The sequence below is a fragment of the Diceros bicornis genome, chromosome 35 (assembly GCF_020826845.1).
Source record: "Diceros bicornis minor isolate mBicDic1 chromosome 35, mDicBic1.mat.cur, whole genome shotgun sequence".
NCBI lineage: Eukaryota > Metazoa > Chordata > Mammalia > Perissodactyla > Rhinocerotidae > Diceros > Diceros bicornis.
Genome location: NC_080774.1, coordinates 27,701,848 through 27,721,767, shown reverse-complemented (window position 1 = coordinate 27,721,767; position 19,920 = coordinate 27,701,848). Strand labels below are relative to the sequence as shown.

The 19,920-nt window shown below is 39.7% G+C and overlaps 1 long non-coding RNA gene across 2 annotated transcripts; it reads right to left on the bottom strand.

Moving 5' to 3' along the window:
• Positions 1-348: 348 nt before the first annotated feature.
• LOC131398420 (uncharacterized) lies at positions 349-10,932 on the bottom strand. 2 transcript variants are annotated; one of them, XR_009216881.1, is made up of 2 exons: positions 10,640-10,932; positions 349-1,170 (listed from the first exon to the last, which is right to left on the bottom strand). It is a non-coding gene; the product is annotated as an uncharacterized LOC131398420 (long non-coding RNA). The 2 variants fall into 2 exon arrangements; XR_009216882.1 differs by lacking the exon at positions 10,640-10,932 and adding an exon at positions 4,251-4,674.
• Positions 10,933-19,920: the final 8,988 nt, after the last annotated feature.

Here is a 19,920-nt window from a genome sequence, read left to right as displayed (position 1 = left end):
ATGTGCCTGGAGCCCTGAAGAAGGAGGGTGGTATTGACTGAATTTTCCCTGCAAAACATCATATGTTGAAGCCCTAACCCCAATGTGACTGTATTTGGAGACAGGAAGTAATTAAGCTTAAATGACATCATAAGGGTGGGGCCCTGATCTGATAGGATTAGTATCCTTATAAGAAGAAGCACCAGAAATCTTCCTCTCTCCCCCTCCCCCCATGAGGACACAGCAAGAAGGCAGCCCTCTGCAAGCCAGGAAGAGAGACCTCATAAGAAATCAACCCTCCCAGACCTTGATCTGGGACTCCTAGCCTCTAGAACTATGAGATGTCGATTGAGGAAAAATTCGCTACAATTCAAATAGCAGATTTTTATTTGGGCAATTAGAATTGCAACTCAGGAGACTCAGATTCAGGCAGAAATTCAAAATGTATTCTGAGGAGGACAGGGATGCAGGGGTTTATAAAGGCAAAAAGAGCTAAGTTACACAGGTCGTTTTGTGAGATTTGTGATTGGTGCTGGAAACAACTGTTACTCTTGGCTATGTGATCAGTTGCAAGGCCATCTCTACAGCAGAAAGTTCTTATCTATGAGAGTAAACATATTTCTTGGAAGAAGGTCCAGATGACAACTGTGAAGCACAGTTCAAAAGCTACATTCCCTCTGGCTAGAGACGTGGGGTGCGTGCATAAGGCCCATTTCCTTAGTGGCCTCCCAGCTCCATTTTAGAAGCCTTGATAATGTTACTCTATTTTGTTATCTCTGTCCATGTTTCCCCTTTTGATCAAGATCTTTCAGGAGAAAGCATCGCAGAGCAACTGTTCAATATATTGATATTTCCCTCATTGCCAGGAAGGCTCTGACCTGGGAAGCCGTGTCCCTCAGTCACCAAGGTTCTTTCCCACAGGGCTCGAGGGCTGCCTTCCTCTGATGATGATTCCAGAATATCCAGTTGCCATGCTCTAGACTGTGACCAGCAAGATCCTTTAAATTGGAATCCAGGAAGGTGTCTTTAACCTGTTGATGATGGGCTTGAGCATAAGACAGTAGAGACTCACAGTAGCTGGTCAGACTCACATAAGACAACTGGGCATCAGCAGAAGGTTGTGAACCAACAAACAGTGATGTGCTGGTGATGGGCTCACGTGGAGTTAGTTCATGTTTTCCAAAGAGGGCACTGTGAACAATCAGCAAGACCGAAGGCAATATCTTAAGCCAGGGGAGTCCAGTCCACTGTATATAACAAACCTCAAAGACAATTAACAGGACTAGAATCTAATAGCTACAAAGCTGAAAACAGAATTTTTCTCTCCTCAATTACCATTGATTTTTTTCCAAAGATAATCACAGCAAAACTATTTTGTTTATATTAAAAACTTGGCTTTATTATTTATACAAGTGAAAATAAGAATATTCACTGAGACTTTCTGAATTCTGGGGGGATAAGGTAGGGAGAAAAAGTCAATGTTTCATCTTTGTTCAAAAAGATATGTCTTACCATTTGTTGATAGATTGAGAAAACATTTCTTTTTTTTTTTTTGAGGAAGATTGGCCCTGCCCTAACATTTGTTGCCAATCTTCCTCTTTTTCTTTTTCCTCCCCAGAGCCCCAGTACATAGTTGTGTATCATAGTTTTAGAGTTGTAGCTCTTCTGTGTGGGATGCAGCCTCAGCATGGCTTGATGAGTAGTGAGTAGGTCTGCAACCAGGATCCGAACCGGCAAACCCTAGGCCGCTGAAGTGGAACATGTGAACTTAACCACTACGCCACTGGACCAGCCCCGATAAAACATTTCTTTAAGTCTGGAAAAACAAAACTTTGGAACATCTTTCTCAGCTCATGCAGTCCTATGTAATTTAATGTTTCTTCTGCTTGAATCCAGTTTTTCCCTTAGTTTTCTCAACTTTGCCTGATGATTGAAGGTGATAGGGACAGTGAGCATCCTAAGTTCACAAAGTTTTCATTAATGTTCATATGATTTTCCCAGTGAAATGGGTGCCTTTCCATTAGGAGGGCATCAGCTTTGTGGCAAGAGAAAGGCTTTAACCCATCCAGAAAACACAGACAATAACGAGAACATATTGATGAGCCATAGGAAGTGGCAGTTGAATGAAGTCCAGCTGCAGGTTCTCAGAGGACCCAGAGGGAGGAGTTCTGAGGCCTCTGGGGACAGAAATAGTCTTTCCTATAGTGGGTGAAGCAATGTAAAAACTGAAACGTGGGATTTGCCACAGAGCCAGGAAGAAACCAGCAGCCATCTTGGGTTTTCCATAGCCCCGTTTGTTGAATTTACAGCCATTGTTTCCCCACCTTAATTTCTCTGCTTCAGGAGCAGACTGTTGCCATGTTGTAAGGACATCAGGATGGCAAAAGTCTGGCAGTGAGGGACTTTTCTTTGCAGAGGCAGAATGGACCTCACCTACATTTGCTAACATTTATAGATTCTGTTGTTGCTGCCTTTACATAAAAATCAGGTAAGGAGCTTTCCTAATATTTAGTGTGAGCCTCAATTTTGATGACAGACAACATTTTATGCCAGGACAATTTAGAGCCCCAGGAATTTCACACAGTTTCTGGAACTCTTATAACACATATTTATAAAGACATTACATAAAGAAGGCTAATGTTATTCCTATTTGACAATGCTTCCCATGAAATTTAACGTATCAGATAAGCCTAATTAGTTTAATACCTGTCTTTTTAAAAGGAGAGAAAACCAATCTTTTGAGATTTTTCAAGGATCCTCTGAAAAATCCCAATGTTAGCTAGAGGTCAAAAAAGACTTCACTTAGAATCTGATTTGGGGAAGTTTGTCAAAAATATCAAAGAAAGTCTTAAAATACTTGCCTAAATAAGATCACAGATCACTATCAAACTTAAATTAAGTATCTGTTTAACCAAGGTGACAAAGCGATTTCAAAGACAAATACAGAAGGTTACATAGCTGCAAAACCTTAGCTCTTTGTAACAGGAATGAGTCAGCTTTTGACATAAAGCATAGGAAATTATTTTGATAAAACATAACATCCCTCCCTTTTATGCAGGTTAGTTAACCGTAAAGAAAATTTTTCATAATCTCTTTATCAAGAGTAGGTTAAAAGCCCAAGAAACCTTGTCCCTATAACAAAAACAGAGAAAACCAAATTCTAATTTTACACCAGCTTATTTCTGATATTAAAACTCATTTACTTAGTGAAATTCATTCCAATCTTTGCCAGCTTGACCATATACAAGACTGTTTTCTCAGGGTTCCCCTTCCACAAACTTCCTTTTTTACATTCAGAATTTGTCCTTTCTTCTTTCCCATAACCAGTTTTACTTTAGGACAAATTTACTTTCTTAACAAAAATATCTCCATTCCTTATACCTTGTTTTATTGGAAACATATATTTTCTCAGCATAAGTTTTTAATGTGGCACAAGATGTGTTTACTAATAGATCCAAACATCTTTTAGTTTTTCTGTAATAAGAAGCCAAAAGTAAATAAACTCTTGTTTAGTAATTAACATTTTCCTGTTTTATCTTATCAGGAGATCTATTTTATCTTTTCTAGATATTCAATGAATTTTCCATCATTTAATTTCATTTAGCAAAACTCTAAGGTTTCAAGTTACCAAAAGATTTGGGTACGCTATTTTAAACTACACATACCATAAAACATAATTATTGCACTTAAAATTCCTACTCCATTAACATGTGTATAATTCATTAATTCTTAACAATCATACTTTGATTATACATGAAAATTTCATGAGACATTAAAGCAGTTAGCCTTAATTTTAAGTTAATTTTTTCTTGCTGACAAATTTCATAACAGTGATACCATGAGATTATTTGATTAATAACCCAAATAGAATAAAAGTTATATGTTTCCATTATCTCCAGTGCTGAGAACTCTGAAGACATGCCTTTCTTAATTAAACCAACCAACTTAAGCAAGCTTTTATTGACCAGAGATTATTTTATAGCACGTTAACTTGAAAAACATTTGGGTTAGTTTCTATTATATTTAGAAATAATTTAGACAAGCTCATGCTTTAAGTTCATTAAATAGAACTCTTTTTAGAAATTAATTTTGTTAATACCACCTGGAGGTAGAAAAATATCACACATGTATATATGTACATACATATATATAGACTGACACAGACCACATAGCTTTTATTTTAAAAATTTCAGCCATGGATCAGGTACAATACAAAACACAGTAGTTTATAAATAATTGTGTCTCTAGCAGATAGAACAAGTTAAGGTTACCTGCTTAAAAGTTGTTGTTGTTAATATTTGTGGAGAAGACCTTTAAGATTTATCTTTGCTGTAGATAAGGAGGTTATGAATTAGATTTGGGGTGAGAGAGCTTCTCCAGCAGCCTGCATTTAAAATGAAACATTTCCCCCCTTTTTTTCTTTCACCTCAGGCTTTACTGATTCAGCTAGCCAGGTTTAGTCTCAGGTGACTGTGGGCTGTTATCTCCTGGGGTGTTTACATTCTAAAGACATGGAAAAATGTAGAACTTCAAAGGACAGACAGAAAAAAATGCAAGTTTTTTCTAGAAGTTTCAGGGTAATTGTGATTTAAAATTTTCCTCCAGTCTTAGGAATTGGGGATGGTCTAAATAAGAGTTCCTGGAGAGGTTACCAGGTTGTGAGTCAGGTCCAGGAGGTTTCAGGATTGGTGAAAGGGAAGGGGTGGAATCTGAACTGCCTGTAGAGCTGCATTTTCAGTCTTACAAAGATTTATGGGACAAGGACAGTTGCTGTCAATGACTCAGAACTTGGGTTGTAACTTTTTACATTAGCCCCAATATGCTTCTTTCTCTCTGGGTATATAGTTTTATTTTAACTTATGTAACTGTGGGCCCTCCAGGACCAGATCAACTGAACCCATCTCTTATCAACAGAAGTGATTAATAATTGCCTTTCAGAAAATGTGCAAAGTCACGTAGTAGTAAGAGCATGTGCAGAGGAAGAAATCTTGACCTGAGATGATGAAGAAACCAAAGATTCTCCTCTCTGTGGATCCCAAAGGACTAGGGGGACATGACCAGAATGTGAAGTTGAACCCTTATCAGAAGTGAGGGGTCCCTCATTCAGGAAGATCTGGTGTTAAAATTCCTTCCCCACCACATCATAGATGTTTATAGACCTATCATAAAAGTTTAGAACCTCATCATAAATGTTTAAAGCCTTACCATAAATGCTTGAAGCCTACCAATCAAAACCTGTACCATGAGCATTTCCTCAACCACCCTATTCTCCTGAATCTCTTAAATTTTGCCCAAAATCCTAATTCAGGGAGATAGATCTGAGGGCACATGCCTTCTGCCTCCCAGCAGATGGATCTCACAGAATAAAGCTGATTTCTCCCCCAAAGGCTGATTCCATAATTAATTCACTGTTTATCCACATCAGGCAAGAGAACTCCAATTTGTGCAGTAACAATTGGCGACCACGAAGGGACAAGTTCCTGTGACTGCCTGCCCAAGGCTCTAGAACCCCCAGTCGGGTGTGGGGTCTTTTCCTCGACCCTAAGTGTCTTCCCAGACAATTTTGTCTAGGGGCTCAACTGATTGGATTCCCATTTCCCACCGTGGTGCTTCAGACCCCAAGTGTTTTTTTTTTTTTCTCTTTGGGAGAAGACACAGCTTCTGGATCAAGATGTTTCTTGGCTCTGGGTGAGTAACTTTAAGAAAGCGACTGTTCCTTACCTCATCTCTCTGGTTTGATTTCCTGGAAATATAAGTTTGGCTTATTCTGGGGAATCCTGGTGGGCTGAGACCCAAACCTTGGGCCTGAACCCCTCAAGGTAATTAGAGGTAGGATAAAAGTTTCACTCGTGAAGTTGCTTCTGGATCTGGTCAATTTTGGGCACTAGTTGTGAGCTGCCCCTGACAATCTGGTTTTGAGTAGCTCCTGGCACTGGTTCTGAGCTCCTGCTGGAAAAGTAGCTATTATTCTGGTCTGTGTTGTATGTAGAACTGTACTGTGTGTTAATCTTCTTCTGAATTGAACAGGCTATTTGGGGACTGAGTTTCTCGGTGATAGTAACAAACTTTCTTTAGAAATTACCTTTTTTGTTGTGGCCACTTTGGAAAAAGCCCCCTAAAATGGGCATAACCATAAATAGCTGGCAAAATAACCTGGGATAATTTAAAATTACAGTGGCTGCTTTGAGGGTCCTTTTGTAGAGCCAGGTAACAGACAAATTTTTTTAAAGAGTTGAGCTCACCACCTTCTAGCACCTAAAGGGGCCAGAAGCTGTAAATGTTTACAAAGAACTGCAGAATCTTACCAAGCTTGTTTAGTGTCCTGAGGGCTTGGCTTAATAACCATCAGGTTTGCCAAACTACAGTTGGGCAAAAATGCAGTTACACTCCATTTTGTGGCTGAGGGTCCTACCAAACTGCCATCAGCCTCAGGGGCATTACATTGGCCGTTAGAAGGAAGCCTTGGTTTGGCCTTCGTTGTGAGGGTCTTGGTTTCAGGGATGCCTGAAATTTTCACAAACTGGTTCTAGCTGCAGCATAAAATATACTTTTGACCAGCTGTCTCCAAATTCTGAAACAATGGGAAACAATAATTCAATCCCCATCTGTAGCCCCTTAGGCTGAATTCTCCCAAACTGGGCGACTTTTAGCTACAAGCCCATGAAACAGGAAAAGATGATATTCTTTTATAACACCATATGGCCACAATGTTCTTTAAACTCTGAAGAAATTGGCCAGACGATGGCTCATTCAGGAACTCTGAGAAATTTGGTTTGAGTACTCAATGGTTTATTGATCCTTCTCCTATCACAGATGGTCACTATTTTTCCTTGTCTCTGTCTTTTGTGTCATTTGTCATAAAAAGGAAAAAACCATAGGGCAAGACACAGGCATCTCCACAAGCCTATTGTCTGGGTGGGCCCCAAGTAAAGTTTGCTGTAGGTTAAGTATGTGCATAAGGTCAAAGCTATTGCTAAGGGGCCCCTTGGAAGCCAAAAAAGACCACAAAATTGGTGGGTACAGGTGGAGCAGCTAAGAGCCATTATGGTGCTCGCCACCTCCGGGAGACTTCTGTGATAGGATAAGTTGGCCTCAGAATAGGCTAGATGATGACATGTCCCCTGCCAACCTCAAGAAAATTTTGGTGGAATGAGGTACTCTGTAAAACAGCACACAATCCCCAACCCTGAGGCACTTCCTTCCTAGGTATTACTTTGGCTCCGAGAGACCCATGGCATAGGGTTAAAGCTATTAATGTGCATATAAGATGAGTTTTTTTTTTTTTCTTTTGTCTTGTTCTATGTCTTGAGAGCTTGGCTTTGTGACCTCTTTGGTCTCTGCCATCCAGAGAATGCATGTACCAGCGTGCTTTTGGTGGCCGGTAGCACAGACTGGGGTTCCGAGATGTATTCTCTTTGTCTACCTGTATCATCTCTCAGGGGAGTTTGTCATGAGGAGTCCCAGTCCATCGGGTGCCTTTGTTGTCTCAACCTTCATTGCTTGTTAGTGCACTAACATCTATGCAGTGCAAGCCTTTGCTTTCTTGGACTATTTTTGGGAGTGAACTTTCTGGATCTTGTGAGGGCTGCTTTGTTTGCACTCTCTTTTGGGGACACCTCTTGTGTCCATAGTTAAGCCATAAATGCTTATTGGTTTGAGTTGATATTAAGATCCTACTCATCAACGGTCATAGGATGGATCCTTAAATTGGAAAAATTTCTGAATTGGAAAATTTATTAGAAAGCTATCATAATGACTAGTTTTAAGAACTTAAGCAAATTTGGAGTCTCAGCTTCCTCTCATGATCTTATAGATGCTAATGAAAGCTCCAGCTGCCACCCCCCCAGGGTAAATTTGTCTAGAGTTTAATTGTTCACTTGGAAAAGGTGCCTTTATTAAACACTTTGTGCAGACTTTTTAAAGGTATGTGATACATTGTCCTGAAGTTTTAGAATACAAAAACCTTTTGATTCACCTCTTAAGTTAAAAATATCCCTGATATAAAGGAGCAATTGGAAAAATGTAGCTTAAAGGGTGGGTCAGACCCTTTTATCATTCAGACTGTAATCCAGTTCTTTGGGGAACTGGAAACAAGCCTCTTTGTCTTGAAAATCTCTGCAGGGCCAGAGGTATGCCTCTAGAATGTGATTCAAAGTTCATTGGTCATTTTTCCAATCCTAAATCCTCCTCTGTTCCTCTCAAAATGCTCACAGATATTGGGATGTTAGAAAATGATAAGACAAATATGTCCCAGAAATTGCATCATGGAGAAAACTTTAATGATTTCCCTGTGCCTTTGCAATGTAGTTGGACAGGTAAATCAACCTATAATGTCATCTAAGTTTACAACCCAGTTTCTGAGGCATGAAGAGCAATTGTCCTTTAAAAAAATCCTTGCAAGAGTGGAAACACAGCTCTAGAGGCAGTTCAGATTTCACCCATTTCCCTTATCTCAAAGAGCTGGCAAACTTTCTGAGAACTATCTAGCCCATCACTAATTCCTAAGACTGAAGAAAAAAAAGAAAAAGGAAAGAAAAATGGTCATAAGAGTGCCCTCATCAACAATCTAGCATCTTGTGTCTTCTCCACAAATATTAGTAAAAAGGTTAAAACAAATTTGGATTCATAACTAGGGAGCCTTGTATTACTGTGCCTGATTCATGGCAGTAATTTTAAAACAGTAGCTGTGGAGTCTTTGTGTCTGTGTGTCTGTGTGTGTGTGTGTGTGTGTGTGTGTGTGTGTGTGTGTGTGATATCTGTACTCTGGATGGTGTACCTTCTAAAGGGCTTTATTCAATTGGTTTAAGGTAAGCGCTTATATAAACCATTTCTAAATGTAATGGCAACTAACCCAAATGTCTTTCAAGTTAGCATGATAAAAATTAATCTTTGGTAAATGAAAGCTTATATAACATTGCTGGTTTAATTAAAATGGACACGTCCTCAGAGTTATCCGCACTGGATATGATGCAGACATGTAGTCTTTATTCTACATTTATTGGTCAAATAAGCTGATGTTATTCCTATTACCAAACTGGTTAGCAAAAATAATAACTTAAAATGATAGCTGATTTTGCCTACTGTCTCATGGAGTTCTGTAGGCAATCTAAGTAATTATTGGGAATGAGTAAACTAAATAGACATGAAAAGATAATGTTGGGTGAACCTTTTAACAATAATTATGTTATGGCATGTACATTTAAGATAACTTCCAAAATCTCTCTGGTAACTTAAAACTTTGAAGTTTTGCTAGATGAGATTAAATGATAAAAAACACATTGAATATCTGGGTCATTTTCAAATAAGATAAAATACTGAAACATTATCACTAAACATGTCTAAATTTATCTACTCTTGGCTTCTTATTGCAGAGAAACTAAAAGATGTTTTGGTCTATTAGTAAACATGTCTTGTATTTTATTAAAAATTGTATTATGAAGTATCATGTTTCTGGAAATTATGAAAAGTGTTTATAACCTTGCCAAGCCACAGAATGTTAATGTAAAAGAAAGTTCATAATTACTTACTTTTTAGTTTTCACTACAAATTAAGGTCTGTAAGAGTTAAAAATTTTAATTAATATATGTAATTAAAGCTACTAAATATTAATAATGAAAACATCTTTCTATTCAAGAAAAATAAGGTCTATATTTTCAGTAAAGAAGATATAAAGAATGGAAATATTTTTGTTTCGTTAAGAAAGATAACTTTATCACGAAATACTAGAAGGGAAGAAAGAAGGCATGGGACAAATTCTGAATGTAAAAAAGAAAGTTACAGAAGGTTTGTAGAAGAGGAACACTGAGGAAAGACTTTTGTGTGGTAACACCTATGGAAGAAAGCCTATTAAAAAAATGCCTATCAGGCTCTAAATATCTGCTTTAATTTGGCCAATTTTTGAACATAGAGCTAATTTTAAAAAATCCTCCTAAATACCCCATTAGTTTTCAGCCAGGACAAACAGTAAATATTTCTGGCAATATTTAATAACTCCATTAATTCTAATTTATTTTCCACTGTGCTGTTTAAGAGAATAGCATAGCAGATTTTTACTGGGAAAACCCTCAAAGTCTCATCAACTCTGGAGCGGCCTATCAGGGAGCCCTCCTACGATAGTGGATATGAGAGTGTCAGTAAGGCAACTAACTTGGTGGACTTCTGTAACAGTTGTGTAGTCTTTTCTTTTAGGTACCTTTTTACGTATAGCTTTAATTTTTCATTAGCTTTCTGCAACAAAACTTTAAACGAAACCATCTTAGAATTTTGAAGCCTTTGCTTTCAAGTGCACATTTTAAATGATTTTATCTAATTAGAATGCTCTGTCTACTGGCTATTGTGATTTTAAATCATTCTTAGTAATTTCGGTTGATTGACATAGAAATTTACAAAAGAAGGGACCATAGTTCTTAAATCTAAACCCAGCTGGAGTTACTGATAGAGAAACCTCTCAGAAACGTTAGAAAATGAAAGTCTCATGTGAAAGAAAAGCACACATATAAGAATGACAGTAGAAAAATCCCTCAATTTAGTGAGAGTACCCACTGGTCAAAGAAAAAAACCCTTCTGAGGAAATCCCTTCCTATAACAATGGCTGCCGCATGGGACTGAGACAATCATCTCCTGGATGGTCACCCCCCAATCCCAAAAAAAAAGCACTGACCTCAACCAAAGGGAGGGACGTCAGAACCTCAGAGGACCCGCAATCAGAAGAGTCAGCTATATATGGAAATGGTGAGCCCAGGGAGGCTTGTGCAGGCACCAAACCTGGTTCCAGGGGAGGACAGTCCATGAAAGTGAGATCACTTCAGGTCCTGCTTTCTGACACCATATTTGCTAACCTAGAAATAAAGAGACAAAATGAGAGGCAGAGAGATCTTTATCTGGGGATCAAGAATTTCAATTCTGGGAGCACAGATTCAGGTAGAAACCCAAATAGTGTCCCACCAGGGAGTAAAAGTCAGGGGCCTTTAAAGGCATAGAAGGGAGGTTTGCATGACAAAGAATGTTAATTATGGCTTGGTGCAGAAAGCTAATCTTGGCTAAAAACAATTGATTGCTAAGGCTTGCTAGAGGGAGGTAAAAGTCCATCACTGTGAGGAGCTGCAGTTTCTGGCAGCATTACTCAGTTCAAAAGTTCATGATCTGCCCAATGAGGACGTGCATAAAACCCATTTCCTTCATGGCTTCCAAGCTCCATTTTAAAGCCCTTAGACTTAAGTGACTGTTTTGTTTCACATTTCACAACTTCAATCAGATAATGCACAAGTGGCCAGTTTGGGGGAAACACTGGCCTCCTGACTTCTTACTCTATTCCTCTGTTTGCCAGGTTTCATCTCTCTCTGGCACTCAGCCCTTCCTGCCCTTGGAGTTCTTCATGGTGTTTACGCAAATAATCCATAACCAATGTATAAATCAAAATTGGAGTGAGTTAATTATGCGCTAGATCTGAGGGCCATATAGCATGGGAGAGTCCTTTCACAAAGGAATGGAGCACTCCAAAGAAGTGGGGGTATGCCAAGTGGTCAAACAGTGTCTATCACATATGATTGGAATGTCCTTTTTACAGTAGCCATGAAATTGCTTTACTGGCACAGCAATTTTGGGAATGCAGCAGGTCAGTGGTCTCAAGGTGGGTGGTCACAGCAGGTGAGCAATCAATCCCTAGCCTAGAGAGAGATGCTTATCCATAAGGAAATGCTGATGTGGAGGAAGTTACTTTATCTTTAAGGGCATTATTCTTGTCTTTGGGACATGGTAAATACTTAAAGCAGATATACAATACATGCTCAACAGCCAAGTGAGGTCCTTTCAGAAAAACAAGGTCAGGCCAAATTAGTTTTACATCAAATGGCTTCCTCATATACTCCAATATATCCTATTGCTTGTCATTTATTCATCACTTGGAAACAGTTTGGTGCTTTATCTTTTATTTTGATAAAACCTTTATTCACATGCCATAATACTCACAGACTGAAAATGTACACTTCAGTGGGTTGTAGTCTAGCCACAGAATTCTGCAACCATCACCACTATCTAATTTCAGAACATTTTCATCACCCCAAAAAGAAACACTGTACCCATTAGCAGTCATTTCCCATTCCTCTCTCCCTCCATCCTCTGGAAGCCATTAATCTACTCTCTGTCTCTGTGGATTTGCCTATTCTGGACATCTCATATCAATGAAATCATACAATACGTGATCTTTTGTGACTTGCTTCTTTCACTTAGCATAATGTTCTCAAGATTCATTCATGTTGTATCACCACTTTATTCATTCTTATGGACAAATAACATTCCATTCTATGGATATTTCACATTTTGTTTCTCCATCATGAATTGACGGACATTTGGATTGCTTCTACATTGGGGCAATTATGAGTAATGCTGGTATGAAAATTCATGTAAAATTTTTTGTGTGGACACATATTTTTCATGTCTGAGTATATACCTAGGGATGGAAGGGCTGGCTCATACAGTAACTTCATGTTTAGCACTTTAAGGAACTGCACAGTTGTTTTCCAAAACAGCTGCACCATCTTACATTTGCAACAGCAGTGTGAGAGGGTTCCAGTCACTCCACATCATCTTCAACACTTGTTCTTAACTGACTTTTTGACTGTAGCCATCCTGGTGATGCATTGCACTGTGGTGTTGATTTGCATTTCCCTAGTGACTAATGAAGTCAAGAATCTTTCCATGTGCTTCTTGGACATTTGTATATCTTCTTTGGAGAAAGGTCTGTTCACTTCCTTTGCCCATGTTTAAATTGGGCTATTTATCTTTTTATTGTTGAGTTGTAAGTGTTCTTTATATATTCTGGATACAATCCCCTTATCAGATATATGATTTGCAAGTATTTTCTCCCATTCTGTGGATTATTATCTTTTCACTTTCTTGATGGTATCCTTTGAAACAGATGAGTTTTTAATTTTGATGAAGTCTAATTTATCTATATTTTTCTTAGGTTGCTTGAATTTTGGTGGCATATTTAAAGAAACCATTGCAGGGAGAGCAAAATGGATAAAAAGGGTCAATTATATGGTGATGGATAGAAACTACATTTTGGTGGTGAGCACACTGTAGTGTATAAAGCTGTTGAATTATAATGCTGTACACCTGAAACCTATGCAATGTAATAAACCAATTTTTCCTCAATAAAAATAAAAAATAAAATAAATAAAGAAAGAAACCATTGCCTAATCTGTGCTCATGAAAATTTACTCGTATGTTTTCTTCTAAGAGTTTTTTGGGAGTTTAGCTAAACTCCACAGCATTGCTGCCTCGGCATCCATTTTGTGTTTCCAAGTGGCCTGCAGGGGCCTTGGGGTGACACTAGCCCCTCCTGAGAGTGCACACCATAGATAATCACCAGCAGAGTCACAAGTAAATGTAAGTTCCTGGTTTGACACCTGCAACTGCCCTTGTGAGAACCATCCTCCCCACATCCCAGGGCCTTTCCCTTGTGTGTCCCCTACATAAGATCCCTGGGAAGCTCACCAAACCCTCTTTTTGGTTTGAATTGACCAATCCAGACTTAGCCTGGAAACCCCAAAGCACTCTGCTTGTTGACCCCAATGAAGGCATATGCCCTAGGTCCTCCCCTGCTCTCTGCCTTAACCTCCAGGTGTGGCCCCTCAAGGTCAGTCTGCTGTGGACCTTCTCCAGCACCTGTAACAAACTTCTCTACTCCAAGTCTTTTGTGGTCATTTGTTGAACAGAGGCTCACCATCCAATACACCCAGGGCTCTACTTAACAAATGTTAACTTGACAAAGTCACAATAGGCATTACAGGCATACCTCCTTTTATTATACTTTGCAGATATTTTGTTTTTTACAAATTGAAGGTGTAGAGGAAGAGGGAGAATTCCTCCCACTTTTTCTCTTCTTGTTCTTATGGTTGGCCAAAGAGTTAAAAATGACATAAGGCAGGTTGGCAAAAGAAAATCAAACAAAGTTTAATACATGTACAGGAGGAATTCGCTTAAGCATGAAGAATTCCAAAACAGTCAGGCAAAATGAGGTGTATATGTCCTTCTGGACTAAGGAGGGGGAGATAGAGGTCTGAGACTACAAAGGGGGAGAAAGTAACTTACAAAAAGATGAAAAGAGTTCATATCTGGTAAACAAATGGTTGCATTGTCCCATCTACAGACAATGGGACCTGAAAGAGATATTTTTATAAAATGGCCCTTGCTAGATGCCTTCCTGACTACTACATCTAGAATTATCTATGGTAACAGTTCCTTTCTGGTGTTGATGCAAATAATCCATAGTCAGTCTATAAATCAAAATTGGGGTGAGTTTACTATGTGCCAGATCTGAGCACTAGCCCAGGACGTTCCTTAAGGAAGGAAAGTCACCAAAGAAGTTGGGTGTACAGAGTGGTTATATACCATCATGGAACAAAGAGCATACTTCACGTATGATAGCAATATCCCTTTTACAATAGTCATGAGATTGCTTTCCTGGCACAGCAGATCCATGAACACAGCAGGTCAGTGGTCACAAGGTGAGAACAACAGGTCAGTAATTAATCCTGAGTTCAGGGAGAGATGCTTATGCTTAAGGAAATGCCGATATGGGAGGAAGTTACATCCCTATCTTTAAGGGCATTCGTCTTGCCTTTGGGACATAGTAAATATTTAAAGCAGATGTACAATGCATGCTTAACAGGCCATGTCAGGTCCTTCTGGGAACACAAAGTCAGGCCAAATTAGTGTCAACCCAAATGGCTTCCTCATATACTCCAATATATCCTATTGCTCTTCATTTATTTATCACTGGGACAAGCCCTTCTATCTTAAATTCTTTTAGACAATTTGGGGGAAGGTCAAATGTTCTTCTAGAGTCTTCTGAGCCTTGACTATCTTCATTTCAAAATAGTCTGCATACCAGAGGGGCACATCTTGGGGCGGCCTGCCCTGAACCCCATCAGTTCCCTCCCCTGAAACTTCCCTGGAAGTTTCTCATATTAAAAGCTGAGCCAGTGACTGTGGAGAGAAAAAAGTTGTAGCTGAGTGATAAGAAATCTGCAAAGATAGCAAAGAACACAGATTAGAGTGAGGATGAACAAGCAGAAAGGAAGGGATCAGAGCACATCTCCTCACACCCCATTAAACCAGTTCCTCGATCCTGGGAATAAAGTCAGTCCAATAAAATGGGTGAGCTTCATTCACCTGATGGAAAATGTTAATCTTCTCTTTTAATAGGTGTAAGTTAGACACTACTTGCCCTGTTTGGTTCACATAAAAGCAACATTTTCACTGATGACTGCACAAGCTCCTCCTTGCTGGGCAGTCAGTGTGTCCAGAGCAGGTCAATTGTGGAGGACCACAGAGGTCAGGCTGATAATCTCTGACGAGTATTTTCAAAGTTTCCATGGTGGTGCTGAACTCTTGTTCTATTACCATGGAGAGGTTTAAGATCATCTTTTCCAACCCATAATTTCCAAAGCTGGGGAATAAGACACTCAATGCTGAAAAGAACTTGGAGCTGTGATACACAAGAAGATTCTCTATGATTTCTGAATTGGCACATTTATGTGGCACAATCTTATGAACAAAGGAACCCAAGCTTGTAATGTGGCTGGCATTTAGGATGGAGCATCTGGTGACAGAATGGTCCACATCGTCCTGACCAATTAGGTGGGAACCCTTTCTATACTTTATTGCCACATAAAATGAAAAGACCAGTGTGGTCTGCAGACAAGGTTAAAGCTGAACCTGTAGTTCCCAGCGTCTGGAGTATTCCATGACCTTTGCCACTGGTACTGTTAGTGCCTAAACATCTCCATTTTCCATGGATTCCTGTCAATCTGAGAGAGAAGAAGACATTGTGGAATAGCTGGTACGGGTGGCCTGCACTCTGATTTTGGCAGCTATAAATCCTGGTCCTGTCACCTGACAGAGTGAGTCTAGGGTTTTGACCCACCCGTACATAGTCTGGGGTATTGGGCAGCTTAACCATGTGGGCAGCTGCAATACCCCAAGTTGTACAAGGGTGGCTCATAAGCCATCCAGAACATTTGGTGATTTGGCAAATGTTTGTGCCAAAGGGAGTAGTGTTAGAGTCACTTACAATTTCCTTGAGAGGTTTGAAGATGCCACCTGTGGGATCAAACCACAGAGTTTGATTGCACTATTGTCCTGGAATGTCACCCAGGAAAGGTCCAGTGTCATGTTTACTTTCAATGCAAAGGGAACAATTTTCACCTATTTTCTTTCTCTGGACAAGGGACAGCTTCTATGGAGGGTTTCTGGGCCCAAAGTAGCTCACCAGAAGAAAAGGCAGAGTGAAGTTTTCCTTGTTGTGGATGCCATACCCTGTCGTTCATCTATCTTCTGTACTTAGTCCACCAGGTGTTCACACCAGCAGGAACAGACATGTTCAGGTTCTTTTGTGCTCTCTAGCTGTCAACATAACCAGAAGTCAGATTAATTAGTTAGCATGGCCAGGGTTTGGTAAACTGGCATAGGGGGTGTTTGGTCTGTGCTTGATCTGTTGAGAAAGAGAGGGTTAGTAAAAGCGAGACACAGGTTGGAAAAGAGCCCATAGTGGAAACTTAGAGAGGGGAAGATGGACAGGTAAAGACCAGTGTTCTCCAGTCAACTTTCTAATAAATGATTAAAGGAATATATATATTTCTTAATAGGAAAAAGATTGTGTGTGTGTGTGTGTGTGTGTTTGTGTCTGTAGAGAGTTTTAAAAGCAAGGGGGAAAATAGGTGAAAGTGAGGTTTCTTGCTCCATGGTCTTGGGAAAAGTCTCTACTTCATGAGGTCAGCTGCTTGTGTGGTCTGGGAACTGGCCCTGAAAATCCTTAGTTTAAGGTCACCTGTGGGGACTGTCTCCTAGTTGTCTTGAGAGTGATGTTCTGAGTCTATTATGGCATGGCTTGCATGGATCCAGGAAGATTTTTCCTTTAATTTGAGGGCAGGTATGTGGTCAGTAGGACTTCATAAGGTCCTTGACAGCATGTTTCTTTTCCTAAAGACCTCAGAGAATGTACTTCCAGTTGTTTGGGTGGTAGTTTTTCCTGATCTCCTTGGAAATCACCCGATCTCCTGGTCCAAAGGGATGGCAAGGCCTCTCAGAAGGTGGGGCCACATCTCTTTTACCTGTTGATGATATGCTTCAAGTATACCTGTTAATTTTTGTCTATAGCTAGTCATAGCATCAAATTATTTAAGGTCCAATAATATTCACTTAATCCATGAATGGAAGGTTTAGAGATGCCAGTAGGCATCAGCTGTCCAAAAACTATTGAAAAGGAGTCAATCCATGTCTCCTATTTGGAATATTCCAGATCTTTATAAGGGCCAAGGGAAGAGCTTCTGCCCACCTAGGTCTAGCTTCTTGACAGACCTTTCCTAAAGTCTCTTTGATGTCTAGATTTTTATGTTCCACTTGCCCTGATGATTGAGGATGATATGGGGTATGAAATTTTAATGAGTACCCCAGAGTTTCTGCAAGCAAGTTGCTTATCTCTGCTGTAAAATGAGTTCCTTGGTCTGATTCAATCCATAAAGGAATGCCAAAACAAGGAATAACTTCAGTCATTAATTTCTTTACCATTGTTGTGGCATCTGTATTTCTACTCAGATAGCATTCAGTACATCCAATAACCATGCAGATGATAACCAAACAGTGAGAATAGCCTAAAGCTGGGAGCAGGTCTATAAAGTGCATTTGGAGTGCTGCAAAGGGCGGTGTGGGCCTGGAGGGACTTCCTGGGGTACACTGATTTCTCCCAGAAACTTGGCGAGATTGGCAAGTAGTGCACTAGGAAGTAGTTGAGTCACAAATTTTGTGGCTGCCATGGCAAAACCAATTGTCTTTTAGTTTCTTAACTATCCCGTCTGCAAATATGTCCCATTTGGTGGGAGATAAGTGTAAGCCAAAAAGTCAAAGGAAAAGGAGCTACAGGAAGTCCCTTGGCCCAGTGTCTAATCCATTTGATCATTATTTGGCATCCTTTTGTATCCAATTGTCTTTTTCAGAATGTGGGGCATTTGTCTGAGAGTTAACAATGTCGGTCATGGATAAAGGCAGGTTTAAAAATTGGTAATTATTGGCAATTATCTATGGTAAGAGCTCCTTCCTAGGACAGGCCTTTCTATCTTAAATTCCTTTAGGCAATTTCGGGGAAGGTCAAATTTCTGAGTCTGGATTGTCTTCAATTCAAAAGAATCTGCACATCAGAGTGGCACACCTTTGGACGGTCTGCCCACAAACCCCAAAGGTTTGTGGCAGTCCACTTCAAGCAAGTGCTTCAGTGACATGTTTCCAACAGCGTTTTCTGGCTTCATGTCTTTGTGTGACATTTCAGTAATTCTCACAATGTTTCCAACTTTTTAATTATTATTAATTTGTTATGGTGAGCTGTGATCATTGACCTTTGATGTTAGTATTGTAATTGCTTTGGGTTGCCACGAATTGCACCACGTAAGACAGCAAACCTAATCGATAAATGTTGTGTTGTTCTGACTGCTCCAATGATGAACCATTCCCCCATCTCTTTCCATCTCCTCAGGCCTCCCTAGTCCCTGAGACACAACAGTAGGCCAACTCATAGCCCTACGACAGTGCCCAAGTGTTCGAGTGAAGAAAGAGTCGCATGACTCTCACTTTAAATCAAAAGCTAGAAATGATTAGGCTTAGTAAGGAAGGAATGTCAAAATCCTAGATGGGCCAAAAGCTAGGCCTCTTGTGCAAAACAGTTAGCCAAGCTGTGAATGCAAAGGAAAAGTTCTGGAAGGAAATTAAAAGTGCTACTCTAGTGAACACATGAATGATAAGAAAGCAAAACACCTTATTGCTGATATGGAGAAAGTTTTAGTGTCTGGATGGAAGATCAAACCAGCCAGGATGTTCCCGTAAGCCAAAGCCTGCTCCAGGGCAAGGCCCTAACTCTCTTCCATTCTAAGAAGGCTGAGAGAGGTGAGGAAGCTGCAGAAGAAAAGGTTGAAGCTAGCAGAAGTTGTTTAATGAGGTTTAAGGACAGAAGCTGCCTTCATAACATAAAAGTGAAGGTGAAGCAGCAAGTGCTGATGTAGAAGCTGCAGCAACTTATCCAGAAGATCAAGCTAAGATCATTAGTGAAGGTGGCTACTCTACACAATGGGTTTTTAATGTAGATTAAACAGCCTTTTATTGGAAGGAAATCCTGTCTGGGACTTTCATAGCTAGGGAGGAGAAGTCAATGCCTGGTTTCAAAACTTCAAAAGACAGGCTGACTCTCTTGTTAGGGGCTAATGCAGCTGGTGACTTGAAGTTGAAGCCAATGCTCATTTAACATTCTGAAAATTCTAGGGCCCTTAACAATATTGCTAAATCTACTCTGCCTGTGCTCTATAAACGGAAGAACAAAGCCTGGATGACAGCACATCTGTGTACAACATGGTTTAGTCTGTATTTTAAGCCCACTGTTGAGACCTACTTCTCAGAAAAAAAGATTCCTTTCAAAATATTATGGCCATTGACAATGTACCTGATTGCCCAAGAGCTCTGACGGAGATATACAACAAGATTGATGTTGTTTTCATGCCTGGTAACACAACATTGATTCTGCAGGATCTGGGCACACTTTTTGATCATGTATCGAGGAGTAATTTTGACTTCCAAGTGTTAATATTTAAGAAATACATTTTGAAAGGCTGTGACTGCCATAGATAGTGATTCCTCTGATGGACCTGGGCAAAGTAAATGGAAAACCTTCTGGAAAAGATTCACCATTCTAGTTGTCCTTAAGACCATTTGTAATTCATGGGGAGAGACCAAAATATCAACATTAACAGGAGTTTCAAAGTGTTGATTCATCTCTCATGGATGACTTGGAGGGGTTCAAGACTTCAGTGGAGGAAGTCACTGCAGATGTGCTGGAAATAGCAAGAGAACTAGAATTAGGAGTGTTGCCTGAAGATGTGAATGAATTCCTGCAAT